The sequence below is a fragment of the Oncorhynchus keta genome, chromosome 2 (assembly GCF_023373465.1).
Source record: "Oncorhynchus keta strain PuntledgeMale-10-30-2019 chromosome 2, Oket_V2, whole genome shotgun sequence".
NCBI lineage: Eukaryota > Metazoa > Chordata > Actinopteri > Salmoniformes > Salmonidae > Oncorhynchus > Oncorhynchus keta.
Window position 1 is genome coordinate 13,366,791 of NC_068422.1, and position 16,114 is coordinate 13,382,904.

Consider the following 16,114-nt stretch of genomic DNA (forward strand, 5'->3'; position numbering starts at 1 on the left):
AAACAGAATTCCACAAGAGAGTCTACCGGGATCAACAAGAGTTCTCAGAGTACTAGGGCTGGGTGCTAACATACAAACACAGAGCAAAGAACAGAGGAAAACAAAGGGTTTAAATACAATCAGGGGAAACGAGGCACAGGTGCAAATAATAATGGGGATCAAGGGAAAACAAAAGGTCAAAAGGCACAATGGGGGCATCTAGTGACCAAAAACCGGAACAACCCTGGCCAAATCCTGACAGACTCCCCTTTTTTTTCTACTGTGTTATTGACTTGTTAATTGTTTATTCCGTGTGTAACTCTGTGTTGTCTGTTCACACTGCTATGCTTTATCTTGGCCAGGTCGCAGTTGTAAATGAGAACTTGTTCTCAACTAGCCTACCTGGTTAAATAAAGGTGAAATAAAAATAAATAAATAAAAAAGGTGATGGCTTTGTTATGGAAGGTTTGGGAATCGCTTCCTTTTAGGTGGTTGTAGAATTTAACGTCTCTTTTCTGGATTTTGATCATTAGTGGGTATCGGCCTAATTTTGCTTTGCATGCATTATTTGGTGTTCTACGTTGTACATGGAGGATATCTTTGCAGAATTCTGCATGCAGAGTCTCAATTTGGTGTTTGTCCCATTTTGTAAAATCTTGGTTGGTGAGCAGACCCCAGACCTCGCAACCATAAAGGGCATTGGGCTCTATGACTGATTCAAGTAATTTTAGCCAGATCCTAATTGGTATGTTGAATTTTATGTTCTGTTCTCTCTCTCTCTCTCTCTCTCTCTCTCTTGCTCTTGCTCTCTCCCTCACTCTCTCTCTAACTCTCTGTAACTGTGTCCGCTGCCTGGTCTCTCATAGTGAGAGGTGAGGTGAGGCGGGACCTAGTTTTCTGTGTAACCTGGTGACCTCAGTATCTCTAAGGTGATGACTCATCTCATGGTCCGCCTATTTGCATCTACATGTGTTAGTCATTCATCAAAAACACAAACCCACACAACCCACTTTGAAAGCTAAAAATAGACTTGGACATTAAGGAAGGTGGGACCCAAAAACAAATAACAAGAATTTAGCCTGGAGCCATGTCCTTTAAAGAGATGTATTTAGAGCTCTCTCAGGTGTTAGTAACATTGTTGAACCACATGTTCCATTACCTATAATTGGTGGCTTATACTTGGTGGTTGGGTCCAGCCCTTTCTGTTTGGATTAACCCTATAGTTTCAGGTTGTTATACTGCGTAGGAACACTAAGGATAAGGGTCTAGAAAGCTATAGCAAACTTTTCTTTGTACAATAACTCTTAGAATGGAATAATCAAATCTAATTTGCAACAACAAAAATATGTGTTTTCCTCCACTATATCGTGTAAACCTTCCCTCCATTTTGACCAACACAGATGGGACTGAAAGCTCATTTGTTCTGTCTGCATTTTCATCAGCCTATTCAAACGGGAAGTGGCCTTTTGAATTTCCTGCACATAGTTTAGGGCTCACACAGACTACAAAACAATTATAAAGGAGGAAAAAGCCTGCCTTGTAAAAGTTATTACACAGCTAAGTTAGCTTTTCAATGAGTGTGTGAGTGTGCTTGGGTGCATGCGCTGCATGTGCATGTGTGCGTGTTGCAGGAAATCCTGTTTACTATAGAACAAGCTGAGCAGGGAGGTAGCAAGAGCCAACCACTCTGTAGATTAGCATGTGTTCTTTGATGACTAATAGTAGTCTCTCTCTCTCTCTCTCTAATTCAATTCAATGGGCTTTATTTGCACAGTAAACATACAGTGCCTTGCGAAAGTATTCAGCCCCCTTGAACTTTGTGACCTTTTGCCACATTTCAGGCTTCAAACATAAAGATATAAATCTGTATTTTTTTGTGAAGAATCAACAACAAGTGGGACACAATCATGAAGTGGAACGACATTTATTGGATATTTCAAACTTTTTTAACAAATCAAAAACTGAAAAGTATTTTATGGATCTGGCCGTAGGCAGTTAGGGTAAAGCATGACAGATCCAGCACTCCCCTCTGCTCCCGCTCTTTGACCTCTGACCTCTGTTAGTCTGGGAGTCTTTATTCCTCTAGTTTCAGCTCTGCTCCACTGGGGCTGACTAACCTGTTCAAAAGGTACCAGCGGCTCTGTCCCGTACATCACAGACATGGCCCTCCAACCACCAGAGAGCCATAAAGCATTAGAAACTGAGATTTCTCTCTGTTCTGGCTGATTTACTAAGCAGCGTCCCTGTAAATCTACAGGACATACCATACAGACAGCGGAGGGTTAGTTATGGTATTTCAGTGTATGTGTATACATTCTGGTTCAACAGTTGAAGTCGGAGGTTTACATACACCTTAGCCAAATACATTTAAACTCAGTTTTTCACAATTCCTGACATTTAATCCTGGTAAAAAAATGCCTTGTTTTAGGTCAGCTAGGATCACCACTTTATTTTAGGAATGTGAAATGCCAGAATAATTGTAGAGAGAATGATTTATTTCAGCTTTTATTTCTTTCATCACATTCCCAGTGGGTCAGAAGTTTACATACACTCAATTAGATGTTGCTTCGATATATCCACATAATTTTCCTCCTCATGATGCCATATATTTTGTGAAGTGCACCAGTCCTTTCTGCAGCAAAGCACCCCCACAACATGATGCTGCCACCCCCATGCTTCACGGTTGGGATGGTGTTCTACGGCTTGCAAGCCTACCCCTTTTCCTCCAAACATAACGATGACCATTATGGCCAAACAGTTCTATTTTTGGTTCATCATACCAGAGGACATTTCTCCAAAAAGTCTGATCTTTGTCCCCATGTCCAGTTGCAAAACAGTTGCTTTTTAATGGCGGTTTTGGAGCAGTGGCTTCTTACTTGCTGAGCGGCCTTTCAGGTTATGTCGATATAGGACTTGTTTTAATGTGGATATAGATACAGTTTTGTACCTCTTTCCTCCAGCATCCTCACAAGGTCCTTTGCTGGTGGTCTGGGATTGAATCACACTTTCTGGGATTGAATCACACCAAAGTACGTTCATCTTTAGGAGACAGAAAGCGTCTCCTTCCTGAGCGGTATGACGGCTGCGTGGTCCCATGGTGTTTATACTTGCGTACCATTGTTTGTACAGATGAACGTGGTTCCTTCAGGCATTTGGAAATTGCTCCCAAGGATGAACCAGACCTGTGAAGGTCTACATTTAACTTTCTGAGGTCTTGGCTGATTTCTTTTGATTTTCCCATGATGTCAAGCAAAGAGGCACTGAGTTTGAAGGTAGGCCTTGAAAAAACATCCACAGGTACACCTCCAATTTACTCCAATTGACTCAATTGACTCAAATGAAGCTTCTAAAGCCATCACATAATTTTCTGGAATTTGACTTGTGTCATGCACAAAGTAAATGTCCTAACCGACATGCCAAAACTATAGTTTGTTAACAAGACATTTGTGGAGTGGTTGAAAAACAAGTTTTAATGAGTCAAACCTAAGTGTATGTAAACTTCTGACTTCAACTGTGTGTGTGTGTGTGTGTGTGTGTGTGTGTGTGTGTGTGTGTGTGTGTGTGTGTGTGTACCCATGCTGCAGCAGCCCCAGTTGCCCAGCTCTCTGCTGCCAGAGCTGTTTCCTGCTCAGAGCTGCTTCTCAGGCGGGAGGAAGCGCTCGCGCCACAGTGTGTTACCGAGCAACAGGCATCTCAGAGCAGGTCGCGGGGATGAACCTGAATGCACACACACACATGCAGTATATAGGCACCCATAGCATGCGCGCACACACACACACACACACACACACACACACACACACACACACACACACACACACACACACACACACACACACACACACACACACACACACACACACACACACACACACACACACACACTGCGGTCCTGTGGGTAAAGATTCTAGGATGTAGGGATTTTTAAATCAACTGTTGGAAGTCTCACTGGTCATTTGTATTTAGGTTCTGACAGAACTTTCACAAGGTCAACCTGACGACAGGATTTTTTGGGCCTGTCTTCATAGGGTACTACTACAACATCCTGTTGGGAGAACAAAAATCATCCTTGAACAAAGGGAGAAAATCTTCCTTGAACAAAGGGACAAAATCCTCCTTTATCACAGAGAGAAAACCTTCCTTGAACAAAGGGCAGAAAATCCTCCTTGGACACAGGGAGAAAATCCTTCTTGAACACAGAGAGAAAATCCTCCTTGAACACAGAGAGAAACTCCTTGAACACAGAGAGAAAATCCTCCTTGAACACAAAGAGAAATATCCTTGAACACAAAGAGAAAATCTCCTTGAACACAAAGAGAAAATCCTCCTTGAACACAGGCAGAAAACTTTCATTTAACACAGGGAGAAAGTTCTCCTTGAACACAGGGAGGTGTTCAAGGATGATTTTCTCCCTTTGTTCAAGGATAATTTTTTCCCTGTGTTCAAGGAGGAGTTTCTGCATGTGTTCAAGGAGGAGTTTCTGCATGTGTTCAAGGAGTATTTTCTGCCTGTGTTATTAAAGGAGGAAATGGTGAAGTCATCCTCCCCTCCTGATATTCCCATCCGGAAGTTTGTCCATCCTGCAGGAGGAATGCTAATGAATTTCAGGAAGGAGGTGGGAAAACACAAATACACACACACACACAACCGCACACACAGGCCTTGTCCGAAATCTGTCTGGCCTACTGAAACAACATACAGTGTACTAAAAGTACTAAATCAAATCAAATGTTATTGGTCTCATACACATATTTATCAGATGTAGCGAAATGCTAATGTTTCCAGCTCCAACAGTGCAGTAATATCTAGTAAAACACAACAATACACACAAATCCCCAAAATAAATAAAACATATCAGGATGAGCAATGTATATGATGGTGTGTATAGACAATATGGACAGTTATATGAATAGAAAAGGTGTGTACAGCAGTAGCTACAGTTGAAGTCGGAAGTTTACATACACTTAGGTTGGAGTTATTGAAACTTGTTTTAAACGCGCTTCCTCCTGCCTGAGCACTAGCTCTGAGCAGGAAACAGAGAGCTGGGCCACACACACACACACACACACACACACACACACACACACACACATGGCCATTTTTCCAAGAATTGTTTACAGACAGATTATTTCACTTATACCTCACTGTATCACAATTCCAGTGGGTCAGAGGTTTACATATACTAAGTTGACAGTGCTTTGAAACAGCTTGGAACATTCCAGAAAATTATGTCATGGCTTTAGAGAACGCTGATAGGCTAATTGTCATCATTTGAGTCAATTGGAGGTGTACCTGTGGATGTATTTCAAGGCCTATCTTCAAACTCAGTGCCTCTTTGCTTGACATCATGGGAAAATCAAAAGAAATCAGCCAAGAACTCAGAAAAAAAAATCCAAACACCTGAAGGTACCACGTTCATCAGTACAAACAATATAGACAGAAACAGGACCTATAGACAGAACAGGACACATGAAGTGGGTAGAAGGGAGAAGAGAGCCCACCTGGATAGGGGTTTTTTGGTGAGGTACAATAAAGGTAGAATAAAGCATGCTCTCACAACTACAGGAACCACATGGCTCACTCTGGTAGATAGCCTAACACTGTGTTTAGGTTTTCATACTTCATCATAAAGAAGACGCCCGCGCGCCTGCTATAGCACGGGGCACACCGGTCGGCGGTGACGTGTGACAACGCTCTGTTTTCTCTGCCCTCTCCAGCACAGCACAGTCAACCTCGCGTGGGCGTTCCCGCTACCCAGCAACGAAACTGAAGTACAGACGGACTGAAGCTCGCTGCGGAACGAGCCAAAACGAGACTGGAACAGACAGCGGTGGGAGAGTGTCTCTAGAACGGGAGGCAAGAAGATAACACTGTTTCCCGCAGTTTCAGCATCTTTTCGCGATGTTGTGAGTGAGATCTTCAGAGTCCCCCCTTTCGGATGCAGTTTTAGAAGTGATTTTTAAAATGATATCATCTGTCTGTTGCATGACTGGGTTATGAAGTGATTTGACTACCACGGTATATTGGTCATTGGAGTGCCACCAATAGGGTGGATCGAGCTGTTAAGGACCGGAGCATTTTCAGTAAGGTAAGGTGTTCTGGCAATTTACCCCGAAAGGGCAACTGGTAATTATGAGACCATTCGTTGATAGTGTACTGTAAAAGATTGCGGAAAAAATAAAAACTAGAATTAAACAAACACTATATCTACTTGGCACACTAACATGAATTCAACGTGAAACCAACAAACTATGTCAAAATGTCATTGGATTTAGGTTAAAAGTTGGGTGAAAAAAATGACACATTCCCTTACACGTCGAACTACGTCATCGCGTATAATTTTTGTTTGAATTTACGTGGAAATAACGTTGATTCAAGCAGTTTTGGGCATCCATCTATATTATCTATGCACATTGTAGGCTATTCGATATAAAATACGTTTTGAAGATTGAGAGAGGATTGCATTTGGCCTTAATCCAACTCACTTAATTTTCCAATCTTTCAAAACATGATTTCGACTGTATAGCCCACGGTGACAAACCGATAGTAAATACATCCAGGATGCTGTAGCCTAGGGCATATTTGCTTTCTATTTCAAAGCACATTGCATGACATTTACTCCGGCTTGTCAACACGCATGACATCGGGACAAGTTTCTGTCTACTGCACGCACGCACACGCGCGCGCGCACACACACAGGGTGGGACCTCAACACTTGCCTGAGGGAAGTGAAGTAATAATAATAATAATAATAATAATAATAAGTAGGATCTCATGTAGTTGTTTTGAGTCTTGTGAGGTGGGAAAGGGCAAAGTGATGTCCTTATGCTTTACCAGTACTGTCACATCTCTATTCAAGATTACTAAATGTCTGATGTAGAGTTTTGGACATGGAGATAATTGGATTATGATTTGGGAAACACCACCAATACCATTTCGGAATCCACATTTTTTTACCTCATAAATTGAGATTAGATGACAGTCACTGTGTGTGGTTGTGTGTGGTTGTGTGTGGATGTATGAGATCAACAACACCAGACAAACAGAATCTGGTCATTACATTTCAGACTGTATCATGCCAACACTACAGATGTATAATCTTAATTTGACCACTTGCTGAGTATTTTCCTGCACACAGCAGGAAATGTAAACTTGTAGTGTATTTGAGTCTTAAAAGGGCTTCTGAAGTTTGTAATTTCAGACTTTATTTGCCCTAATGAAAAATGTATCAACCCTTACAAAAATGTCCATTAATCATAATCTATGTAATAATTCACATTTCCTGTTGCTGCATTCTGGCACTGTGGGAGCCAATCGTCTCTCACTCTCTTTCTCCCTCTCTCAATTAAATTAAATTCAAAGGGCTTTATTGGCATGCAAACATATGTTTATATTTCTAAAGCAAGTGAAATAGATAATAAACAAAAGAAACAATAAAACATGTACAGTAAACATTACACTTACAAAAGTTTCAAAGGAATTGAGACATTTCAAATGTCATTATGTATATATACAGTGTTATAACGATGTGCAAATATTTAAAGTACAAAAGGGAAAATAAATAAATATAAATATGGGTTGTATTTACATGGTGTTTGTTCTTCACTGACCCATAGCCTTGAGTGTTTGTTTGGTTTCCTGTCTGAGAAGAAGTTACTTCTGTTGACTGAAGGCTCCTCTGTAGAAGTCATGTTAATAGTAGATGTTGTTATGGTTCTGAATCAGACTGAACAATCTGAATCATTTGGTCCCACACACTAACTAGCATTCATGGTCACGCCCTCTTCACGACTGGTGTTACATAGTGTTTTACAATATGGATACATTGCTTATAACAATGATGTCCCTCTATATAAACTCAATGCTGGGGGTTTGAGACATCCCAAACCCATGCTGTTTCAGTATAGAGAATGTCTGCATTGACCGTGATTAGTTGAGAACAGATGGGAGAACAACACAGCACAGGCCTAGCCTCCATACACCAACATATTGAAGGGTATGATATCCAATGGTTTCCTAGAGGGCAATTCCAGTGAATGACAGCTTCCGAATTCCTCTCTACAGCAGCAAGGTGTTGGTCAGGTGTTTAGCAACAGTCAGTGGATGATATCGTGTTACTCTGATATGGGAGTAGTTTGGAATCAGAGGTATGCAGAGTGAAAGCATGTTGTTCATTATCCTACAAAGAAAGAAAGAAAGAAAGAAATAAAGGAGAGTAGATATCCAGACATCTACCTAACCATTTCCTGGCTCTGTTTAAAACTTAGTAGTGTGTGTCCCCTTTTTTCCCTCCATTGTCAACTACAGTCCTCCTACACACACACACACACACACACACACACACACACACACACACACACACACACACACACACACACACACACACACACACACACACACACACACACACACACACACACACACACACGGCAGCCATTGAACGCTCTAGGGAGTGTCTGGGCATACTTTGTGCTCGGCACAGTAAGTAGTGAATCAAATCAGCAGTAAACTTATTTGTCAGGTTTATATCAAGGCTAGTGCTGTTGTGCTATCCTGACCCGTCACTTGCAAAGCTGCTGCTGTAATTTGTTATGAGTGCTAATTATGCATTTAATTTATTTTGTGTTTTGTGAACAGCACACAAACTTGATATTGTGTCTTTTGAGCCCATACTGTCTGGGCATCAATTGGTGCACCACATGGAAATAAGATAAATCAATCAATCGGAAGTAGTTGTCGTCGTCGTGCAGTAAAATAACAATAGTGAGACTGTATACAGGGGGTACTGGTACAGAGTCAATGTGCTGGGGCACCGGTTAGTTGAGGTAATATGTACATGTATTTGTATTTATTATGGATCCCCATTGCAGCAGCTACTCTTCCTGGGGTCCAGAAAAATTAAGGCAGTTTATAGAATTTTAAAAACATTGCAATACATTCACAGATGTCACAACACAGTATGTGCCCTCAGGCCCCAGTACTAAATCCATGTGTATGTATAGTGCCTATGTTATTGTGTGTGTGTGTGTGTGTATACACACATTTGTCTGTGCCAAGGTTTGTGTTGCTTCACAGTCCCCGCTGTTCCATAAGGTGTTTTTGAATCTGTTTTTTAAATCAAATTTTACTGCTGGCATGAGTTACTTGATGTGAGTTCCATGTAGTCATGGCTCTATGTAGTACTGTGTGCCTCCCATAGTCTGTTCTGGACTTGGGGACTGTGAAGAGACCTCGTGGCATGCCGTGTGGAGTATGCATGAGTGTCCGAGCTGTGTGCCAGTAGTTTAGACAGACAGCTCGGTGTAGCTCGGTGCATTCAACATGTTGAAAACCTAGGTAGAGTTATTAAAGTGACTATACATAAATGATAACAACAGAGAGTAGCAGCGGTGTAAAAGTGGGGGGGATGTTTCAGTGTTATTATCCTCGAAGCGAGCATAGAAGTAGTTTAGCTCGTCTGGTGTGCAGTCTGATGGCCTTGAGATAGAAGCTGTTTTTCAGTCTCTCGGTCCCAGCTTTGATGCACCTGTACTGACCTCGCCTTCTGGATGATAGCGGGGTGAACATGCAGTGGCTCGGGTGGTTGTTGTCCTTGATGATCTTTATGGCCTTCCTGTGACATCAGGTGGTGTACGTGTCCTGGAGGGCAGGTAGTTTGCCCCCGGTGATGCGTTTTGCAGACCTCACTACCCTCTGGAGAGCCTTACGGTTGTGGGCGGAGCAGTTGCCGTACCAGGCGGTGATACAGCCCGACAGGATGCTCTCGATTGTGCATCTGTAGAAGTTTGTGAGTGCTTTTGGTGACAAGCAAATTTCTTCAGCCTCCTGAGGTTGAAGAGGCGCTGCTGCGCCTTCTTCAAGATGCTGTCTGTGTGGGTGGAACAATTCAGTTTGCCTGTGATGTGTACGCCGAGGAACTTAAAACTTACTACCCTCTCCACTACTGTCCCATCAATGTGGATAGGGGGGTGTTCCCTCTGCTGTTTCCTGAAGTCCACAATCATCTCCTTAGTTTTGTTGACGTTGAGTGTGAGGTTATTTTCCTGACACCACACTCCGAGGGCCCTCACCTCCTCCCTGTAGGCCGTCTCGTCGTTGTTGGTAATCAAGCCTACCACTGTTGTGTCGTCCACAAACTTGATGATTGAGTTGGAGGCGTGCGTGGCCACGCAGTCGTGGGTGAACAGGGAGTACAGGAGAGGGCTCAGAACGCACCCTTGTGGGGCCCCAGTGTTGAGGATCAGCGGGGTGGAAATGTTGTTGCCTACCCTCACCACCTGGGGGCGGCCCGTCAGGAAGTCCAGTACCCAGTTGCACAGGGCGGGGTCGAGACCCAGGGTCTCGAGCTTGATGACGAGCTTGGAGGGCACTATGGTGTTAAATGCTGAGCTGTAGTCGATGAACAGAATTCTCACATAGGTATTCCTCTTGTCCAGATGGGTTAGGGCAGTGTGGTTGAGATTGCATCGTCTGTGGACCTATTTGGGCAGTAAGCAAATTGGAGTGGGTCTAGGGTGTCAGGTAGGGTGGAGGTGATATGGTCCTTGACTAGTCTCTCAAAGCACTTCATGATGACGGAAGTGAGAGCTACGAGGCGGTAGTCGTTTAGCTCAGTTACCTTAGCTTTCTTGGGAACAGAAACAATGGTGGCCCTCTTGAAGCATGTGGGAACAACAGACTGGGATAGGGATTGATTGAATATGTCCGCAAACACACCAGCCAGCTGGTCTGCGCATGCTCTGAGGCCGCGGCTGGGGATGCCGTCTGGGCCTGCAGCCTTGCGAGGGTTGACACGTTTAAATGTTTTCCTCACGTCGGCTGTAGTGAAGGAGAGTCCGCATGTTTTAGTTGCGGGCCGTGTCAGTGGCACTGTATTGTCCTCAAAGCGGGCAAAAAAGTTATTTAGTCTGCCTGGGAGCAAGACATCCTGGTCCGTGACTGGGCTGGTTTTCTGCTTGTAATCCGTGATTGACTGTAGACCCTGCCACATACCTCTTGTGTCTGAGCTGTTGAATTGAGATTCTACTTTGTCTCTATATTGACGCTTAGCTTGTTTGATTGCCTTGCGGAGGGAATAGTTACACTGTTTGTATTCGGTCATGTTTCCGGTCACCTTGCCCTGATTAAAAGCAGTGGTTTGGGCTTTCAGTTTCACGCGAATGCTGCCATCAATCCACGGTTTCTGGTTTGGGAATGTTTTCATCGTTGCTATGGGAACGACATCTTCAACGCACGTTCTAATGAACTCTCTCACCGAATCAGCGTATTCGTCAATGTTGTTGTCTGAAGCAATACTAAACATATCACCGTCCACGTGATGGAAGCAGTCTTGGAGTGTGGAATCAGATTGGTCGGACCAGCGTTGAACAGACTTCAGCGCGGGAGCTTCTTGTTTTAGTTTCTGTCTGTAGGCAGGGATCAACAAAATGGAGTCGTGGTCAGCTTTTCCGAAAGGAAGGCGGGGCAGGGCCTTATATGCGTCGAGGAAGTTAGAATAGCAGTGATCCAAGGTTTTTCCAGCCCTGGTTGCGCAATCGATATGCTGATAAAATTGAAGGAGTCTTGTTTTCAGATTAGCCTTGTTAAAATCCCCAGCTACAATGAATGCAGCCTCCGGATAAATGGATTCCAGTTTGCAAAGAGTCAAATAAAGTTTGTTCAGAGCCATCGATGTGTCTGCTTGAGGGGAAATATATACGGCTGTGATTATAATCGAAGAGAATTCCCTTGGAAGATAATGCGGTCGACATTTGATTGTGAGGAATTCTAAATCAGGTGAACAGAAGGACTTGAGTACCTGTATGTTGTTATGATCACACCACGTCACGTTAACCATGAAGCATACGCCTCCGCCCCTCTTCTTACCAGAAAGATGTTTGTTTCTGTCGGCGCGATGCGTGGAGAAACCAGCTGGCTGCACCGATTCCGATAGCGTCTCTCCAGTGAGCCATGTTTCCGTGAAGCAAAGAACGTTACAGTCTCTGATGTCCCTCTGGAATGCTACCCTTGCTTGGATTTCATCAATCTTGTTGTCAATAGACTGGACATTGGCGAGAAGAATGCTAGGGAGTGGTGCACGATGTGCCCGTCTCCGGAGTCTGACCAGAAGACCGCTCCGTTTCCCCTTTTTACGAAGTCGTTTTTTTGGGTCGCCGGCTGGGATCCATTCCGTTGTCCTGGGTGAAAGGCAGAACACAGGATCCGCTTCGCGAAGGTCATATTCTTGGTCGTACTGATGGTGAGTTGACGCTGCTCTTATGTTCAGTAGTTCTTCTCGACTGTATGTAATGAAACCGAAGATGACCTGGGGTACCAATGTAAGAAATAACACGTAAAAAAACAAAAAACTGCATTGTTTCCTAGGAACGCGAAGCGAGGCGGCCATCTCTGTCGGCGCCGGAAGTAGGTCTCGTCCCGTGTATTGTTATTACGGGCCTCGTCCCGTGTATTGTTATTACGGGTCTCGTCCCGTGTATTGTTATCACGGGTCTCGTCCCGTGTATTGTTATTACGGGTTTCGTCCAGTGTATTTATTAGAGGTTTACACCTCGCTCTTTCGTTTGGGTTACATCCCAGTGTTTATATATATATATATATATATATACACACACACACGTTTGTTTTGGGCTTCGTCCCCGTCATTTACATGACGTATTCTATTTTAGCTAGGGAAATAACATAAAAAGATTTTCGTATTCCTGCGCCTGTCTCCTATCATTATACAATGTGACAACTTCTTAAAGCATAGTTAGTTAAGGGCTTGTAAGTTAGCATTTCACTGTAAGGTCTACACCTGTTGTATTCAGCACATGTGACAAATAAAATTTCATTTGATTATGACAGCACTGTTGTTTAAATCACCACAGGGATTTGATCTGTAATTATTCTCCATGTTGATGATCTGGGATGTGATCTGAGATTATCCTCCATGATGATGATCTGGGATGTGATCTGAGATGATCTGGGATGTGATCTGAGATGATCTGGGATGTGATCCAAGATTATCCTCTATGATGATGATCTGGGATGTGATCTGAGATGATCCTCCATGGTGATGACCTGGGATGTGATCTGAGATGATCCTTCAGGGCGGCGATCTGGGATGTGATCTGAGATGATCCTCCATGATGGTGATCTGGGATGTGATCTGAGATGATCCTCCATGATGGTTATCCAGGATGTGATTTGAGATGGTCCTCCAAGGCGGTAATCTGGGATGTGATCTGAGCTGATCCTCCATGATGGTGATCTGGGATGTGATCTGAGATGATCCTCTATGATGACGATCTGGGATGTGTTCTGAGATAATCCCCCATGGTGATGATCTGGGATGTGATCTGAGATGATCCTCTATGGTGATGACCTGGGATTTGATCTGAGATGATCCTCCAGGGTGGTGATCTGGGACGTGATCTGAGATGATCCTCCATGATGAAGATCTGGGATGTGATCTGAGATTATCCTCCATGGTGATGACCTGGGATGTGATCTGAGATGATCCTCCAGGGTGGTGATCTGGGATGTGATCTGAGATGATCCTCCATGATGGTTATCCAGGATGTGATTTGAGATGAACCTCCAAGGCAGTAATCTGGGATGTGATCTGAGCTGATCCTCCATGATGGTGATCTGGGATGTGATCTGAGATGATCTGGGATGTGATCTGAGATGATCCTCTATGATGACGATCTGGGATGTGATCTGAGATAATCCTCCATGGTGATGATCTGGGATGTGATCTGAGATGATCCTCCAGGGTGGTGATCTGGGACGTGATCTGAGATGATCCTCCATGATGAAGATCTGGGATGTGATCTGAGATGATCCTCCAGGGTGGTGATCTGGGATGTGATCTGAAATTCTATAAAATAATTTCTCTGTAATTAATATTACCTGATTAAGGACCTCTAATGATGTAAATGTAATTAACTAGAAAGATGGGACACCACAAAATAATGTTTATAGACCTGTTATCTTCCGAATAAACTCTTAAAGACCTGGTAATCTTTTACCTCAATAGCAGTCAATATTTAATCATCACCTTATTCAGTCTCATCTGAAAGTTGTAAATTCTTTGTTATCTTCACGAACCCTGGCTAACAAGTTGAATCATCAATACAAAATTTGTTTTAATTATTTATTTACTAAATAATCACACGGAATTACATCTACACAGAATGGATCATACATTGATTACCAATGATGTCATAAAGGAAAACGTCCCTAGCGGACGGAACAGATATGACGGCTGGTTACACAAAGAGAGGGGATTGGGTTTGTGTGAAGGAGCGGGAAGACTAAGGAACAAAAAGGTTTTGTGTCTCTATCGGGCCGTAGGCAGCTATGCTATCGTAAATACAGTATCTTATGCATTCTCAATAACCGCCCATTTGGAAAAGGAAAATGCAATAAATATTTACTCTGAGTTGCGCTTCGGTAGATTGGTCGTAGATAGAAGGCCGGGTTGTCCAGCATGGATCTCTTGTCCTCTGAAGAATGTCTAGTGGTCAACTGGAGCGTGGTAGAATGGATACTCTGTCCATCCTCTCCTAACCCACCATTACAGTTGCTGCGGCTAACTCAATCGGCTAGGAAGTATCACTTCTTTAGTGAATAAGAGTTCAAAGTTCATACCACGTTGCCATGCTATATCCTCATGCTATATCCTGTTTGGTATAGTCGAAATTCATCCTTCCGTTAGGTTCTTGTCGTTCAACCAGAGCTCACACTGAGGTTGGCTTAGTTCTCTAGGTGATCTTGTCCTTTTAATGCAGGGACCGCAAGTCCTCACGTCCTTGGAACAGAAAGTTGGATTTTTTTCAACAGGCTTATATCGTGGTGAAGAGAAGGGCGTGTTTCATAGTTTATACCCAATGTCTGTTCACTTGGGCGGGGCCTCTGAGTGAGCAGAGTTTACTCAAAGACAAACCGTTCTCTCATTAAGAAGCTAAAATTACATTTAATATTTTCACAAATAGTTTCATATTTAAACATTTAAATTTCACAACAATTTCATGTGAATCTGATAACTAGAATGTGTAGATTTTCCAAGATACAGTTTATGTCACACTCTCATTAGTAGTAATGTCTCAGACAACAACTGATCTGAGATCATATTCATTAAGTACCAAAGCATATGTTCAACTGGTTGGATTACCGAAATATGGTTCCGTCTCCCATCAGACTCTCTTATGTTACAAATGCATTACAAGAGTCAACTCTATAAAGTAGAGAGAAAAGGGGAAAGGTATTTATGGGGATCATAAACCTCCCCCAACAGGCCAATGTCATGACAACGGTGATCCGGGATGTGATTTGAGGTGATCCGGGATATGATCTAAAATGATCCTCCGATGATGATGAACTGGGATGGGATCTGGTAATGGAGGCTGGGTTTCTGTATCTATAGGGGAAACAGCAGTGGGAAAGCCAGAGTGGATATTTAGGGAGATTGCGGTAGGTTGGGGGGAGGGAATATTTTGGCTAAGATGTAGATTTTGCAGAGAGACAATATGTAAATGTAGGTGTGGAATGGATGCTAGAATCCCCATAAATCTCTCCAAATATGACTGGATGAATGGAAAATTCTTTACCAAAGTCTAGTCCCATCTTTCATTAATGTAAATTAACATGGATGATGTCAGTGCTGTCACAAAGGCCAGAGTTCTCCATGGGGACTCCAGACTGAGTGCTCCATTTCAAATCAGCCACAATTATGACATTCTTCATTCTTCTCTCTAAATAGTATTTTCAGTGTCACTTTTCTCCCTCTCCCTCTTTTTTCCAATGCAGCATCTGTGTGCAATTACCATTAGGGTTTTTTATCTAGTGCGAGCCAACAGAGGAAGCTGTTATGTCTAAGTCACAAAATGTGGATTGTCCATAAGGAGCTCTATTCATCAAAGCAGACTAAAGCCTCCCACATTGACTGATTGTGACAATGGTCTTCACTTCCACCAGCTAGCTGAGACAAAGGAGTCTTCAATAAAGAGATTGACTCTGTCTGTCTGTCTGTCTGTCTGTCTGTCTGTCTGTCTGTCTTCCTCTGTTCTCTCTCTCCCTCTCCTCCCCAATCTCTCTCTCTCTCTCCTCCCCAATCTCTGTCTGTCTGTCTGTCTGTCTGTCTGTCTTCTCT

The 16,114-nt window shown here is 43.1% G+C and overlaps 1 protein-coding gene and 1 long non-coding RNA gene across 4 annotated transcripts in view; one reads left to right on the top strand and one right to left on the bottom strand.

The window, feature by feature from the left end:
* Nucleotides 1-5,745: 5,745 nt before the first annotated feature.
* Nucleotides 5,746-16,114, top strand: part of LOC118374995 (inactive rhomboid protein 1-like) — an 83,111-nt gene continuing 72,742 nt past the window's right edge. Inside the window, exon 1 of one of the 2 annotated variants that reach the window (XM_052472242.1) lies at nucleotides 5,746-5,885. The gene's annotated coding sequence lies outside the window, so the exon portion shown is untranslated. Of the gene's footprint in view, nucleotides 6,068-16,114 lie in introns of both variants that reach the window. The other variant, XM_052472238.1, reaches the window with a different exon arrangement.
* Nucleotides 7,517-16,114, bottom strand: part of LOC127909904 (uncharacterized) — a 43,545-nt gene continuing 34,947 nt past the window's right edge. The window contains exon 3 of one of the 2 annotated variants that reach the window (XR_008072900.1): nucleotides 7,517-8,158. This is a non-coding gene — a long non-coding RNA (uncharacterized LOC127909904). Of the gene's footprint in view, nucleotides 8,159-14,836; nucleotides 15,383-16,114 lie in introns of those variants that run through there. The other variant, XR_008072903.1, reaches the window with a different exon arrangement.